The following is a 3,733-nucleotide window of genomic DNA, read 5'->3' on the forward strand; positions in this document are numbered from 1 at the left end:
AAGAAAGAAAGAAAGAAAGAAAGAAAGAAAAAGAAAGAAAGGAGAGAGAGAGGGAGGGAGGGAAAGGGAGGGAGGAAAGAAAGAATGAGAAAGGAAGGAAGAAAAGAAGGAAGGAGAGGGAGGAAAGGAAGGAAGGGAGGGAGAGAAAAATGTAAAAGGGACCTTTGAGCCTTTCTAAGAATGGAGGGAGAGAGATGATAGATAGCAAGCCAGAAAAAGAGGAAGAGAAAAAAACATGGAAGAAAGAGGAGGAAAAAATCTTCATTTAGAGCACAAATTTCCTCTCCCTCTAAACAGTCCTTCTGTTTCCTTAGCTCAGTCTGTGGTCTGAGAATCACTAGCATAGCTCTTAGTTCCCATCTTGTTTTAGCAGAAATTCGTACTTCCTTCTATAGCCCCCTCCCATTAAGCATCTTTGCCAAGTCTTGTGGTGCCATTAGTTCCATAAGACCTGTTTAAAAATGTGGGCCAGTTGCCTAGTTCTATCTGGCTGTTGCATTACCTAGTCAGGTAAGGTGGATTTGGAGCAGGAATCTATCTGTAGCAGATACTTTTTTTTTGGCCAGGGCTCTTTGACCAGGTGAGTGATTGGAGAGTGTTGATAAAACTGCCCAGTCAGCTGGAAAACTAGGGAGATGGCACCCCTTCCAGAAAGAATAATGGGAAGATGATAAAAGAGGATAGGACCAGACCAGTGGGGCATTCTGACCTGCCTCTTTACTTTGGGTCATTTTTCTTCCATTCCAGGGTGAGGCAAAGTAAATAAAATGTTTAATTCATAGGATCATAGCTCCAGAGTTGGAAGGAGCTTCAAAGACCATCTTTGCCAATTTTCACATTTTCCACATAAGGAAACTGAGGCCCTCTCTGGTTAAGTGGTTTTACCAAGATCTCAAAGGTAGTAAGTACCAGAGGTAGGTTTTGAGCCTAAGTCTTCTGACTCCAGGGGCAGCGAACTGATGCAGTAGACGGAGCACCAAACCTAGAGTAAAGAAGACTCAGTTTCCTGAGTTCAAATTTGACTTCAGACATTTATTGGCTGTGTGACTGTGGGCAAGTCACTTAACTCTGCCTCAGTTTCCTCATCTGTAAAATGATCTGGAGAAGGAAATGGCAAGCCACTCCAGTATCTTTGCCAAGAAAATCCCAGATGGGATCACAAAGAGTCAAACATGACTAAAAAATGATTGATTTCTAACTCCAGAGCCAGTCTTGAATGTGGTCATTCACTCAAGCTGCTTCTCCCACAGCTGGGCCTTGGTAGCACTCAGGCTGGTTGGTGGAACAGGATGCAGGGTCATCATTGGCTCAACATTTTGTTTTGCTTTAAATAAACAAACAAACATATATGGTTCCTTCCATTATTCACCACTAACCAAGGAGAGATTGTTTCTTTTTTCAACCATAATTACTGAATGATATCACTGGAATAAAGGACACAGACTTTTAGAAAAAGACTCTTTGGGGAGTTGTAGAAGGAAAAAAGAGGGAGATAACAAGATCAAATGGCAATGCCACTGTCTCAAGAAATTTTTTCTTATCCCAACTTTTAAGAAAAGTATATAAGAAAAAAAGAAGAATCTCTCTTCTCTACTCCCTCCCCCCCATGTGAGAAACATACTCAGGACATTTCAAAGTGTCAGAAATTTCAAACTTCATACATGTTTCTGTTATATTTAGATGACATCAAATTCTAAATTTTAGCATGTCTACCAGGATTACCTATTTTCTATTAAGTTATATATAGATACATATATATATCTATATACATATAATTACATAGAATATATTTATAACTATATGAATTATCTCTATAAAGCACCAAATGGACATGTGCATAAGCAGCTAGCCAGGGTCTAGTATACAGTACTAAGCACTTGGAGCTATGTGTAAATATGTTAAATAAAAACTTGAAAAACTAGATTGGTAGAATTTAGTACTAGCAAGTAAATGCCTCTTTAAGACTCAGAGATCATAGGATTAAATTTTAGAGCAGGAAGGGACCTTATCCACGGCCAAGTACAATGCTCTCATTTTATAGGTGAGGAAACTAAACCCTACAGAGGTTAAAGACCTCTCTTAAGGTCACAACAAGGTCAGGGTCAGAGCCAGGAACTTGATTGTTGAGTTGAATTGAAGTGAATTGAGTTGAATCCTTGACTATAGGATTGGGAGGAATAGAACAAAGCTAAAAGTGCTGTCTCGACCTCTTAAGAGTTTCAAATTTCTGCCTGTCAAGACTGATCAAAGCTAATGAGTATAAAACTAGACTCATGATGGGTTTCATTGCTTTTCCCTGTACATGTTCCTACTCTGATGAAAGTATGATCCCAGAAGTTAGGTGGAGTCCAGTGGATGGAGGAGTAGACAGATAGGGAAGACTTGAGTCCCAAACGAATTTGGCTTAATCTCTCTCATGCTTAATCTCAGTTTCTTCATGTGTAATATAGGGATAATAATAGTGCCTACTTTACAGAGCTGTTACGAAGATGAAATGAGATAGCATGTAGGGTACTTTGTAACAAACAATGTATAAATATTAGTGATACGTATTAATGATTATTATTAAAGCTGGGGAAGGAGAGCTAGATCCTAGGATCGCAAGGTCAGCTTCCACTGAATATGACTGACAGAAGAAAGGGGAACATAAGGAAGCACACACAGAACTCCAGGGTCTGGATAATCCACTAACTAGATATTGACATCCCCAAGTTCTTCACTGGAATTCCATCTTCAGGTCAATAAGTGAGCCAAGAAAAGTAGAGAAAAGCAGGCTAGGAGTCTGGCCATGCCACTGACTCCTCTGCCCGCCAAAGTTCACACAGTATCTCAGAGTTGGGAGGATCCCAGAGGTGATCTAGTCTAAATTCATTCCTGGTATGGGACCCCCTGTTCAACACCCAGCCTTTGCTCAAAGACTTGCCACTTGCAGGACGTCTTTCCCTTACTGAAGTCTAAATTTTGACACATAGGGTTACAGAATGAAGGCTTAGAGGACCCAAGAATTGGTAATGAAGTCCAACCACTTCGTTTCACAAGTGAGGAAATAGAGGCCCACTGGAGCAAGCAAGTGATTTGCTCAGGGTTACACAGTGGGTAAATGTCTAAGGCAAGATTTAAACCTAGAGCTTCCTGAACCCAGTGCTCTATCCACTATACCACACTGCCCCATTCCTACTTCCGCCCCATTGCTAATAGCTCTGCCTTCTGGAGACCAAAAGAAGTGATTGAATCCCTATTCCACATGAAAATCATTGATATACCCACCTAGACACTTGCTAGTAAATGTTTAACCACCAGCTTTGTGAGGAAGGGGAATAATGTGCACAACACATATTTAATCAGCATTGTTAACATTTTCTCCATCACTTTTTTAAGTCTAGACAATCAACAAAACACCTAGCTCCAATTTATAGTTGTTTATGGATTTTGGGTGTTAATGCCCATACTTAAAATTTAATAGTGGGCTCTTTCTTTTTTTTTTTTAATAATATTTTATTTTCCCCCAATTACATATAAAATAATTTCTCTTAATTTTGACTTCCAAATTTTCTTCCTCCCTTCTCTACCCCCTCCCTGAGACAGTTAGCAATCTGATATAGGTTATGCATGTGCAATCATGTAAAGCATATTTCTATATTAGTCATTTTGTAGAAGAAAACCTGAACGGAAAGAGAAAAAGAAAGAGAGGGAGAGAAGGAAGGAAGGAAGGAAGGAAGGAAGGAAGGAAGGA

The 3,733-nt window shown here is 39.7% G+C and overlaps 1 protein-coding gene and 1 long non-coding RNA gene across 3 annotated transcripts in view; one reads left to right on the forward strand and one right to left on the reverse strand.

Annotated features, from left to right (window-relative positions):
• Positions 1-3,733, reverse strand: part of LOC138162161 (uncharacterized) — a 445,118-nt gene that overhangs the window by 301,093 nt on the left and 140,292 nt on the right. The gene's annotated exons all lie outside the window — the stretch shown is intronic.
• NGF (nerve growth factor) overlaps positions 1-3,733 on the forward strand; it is an 85,746-nt gene that overhangs the window by 72,636 nt on the left and 9,377 nt on the right. The window lies entirely within an intron of this gene.

Source organism: Petaurus breviceps, unplaced genomic scaffold (assembly GCF_028583685.1).
Source record: "Petaurus breviceps papuanus isolate PSGF00001 unplaced genomic scaffold, PetGlider_PUasm1.0 186, whole genome shotgun sequence".
NCBI classification, from domain to species: domain Eukaryota; kingdom Metazoa; phylum Chordata; class Mammalia; order Diprotodontia; family Petauridae; genus Petaurus; species Petaurus breviceps.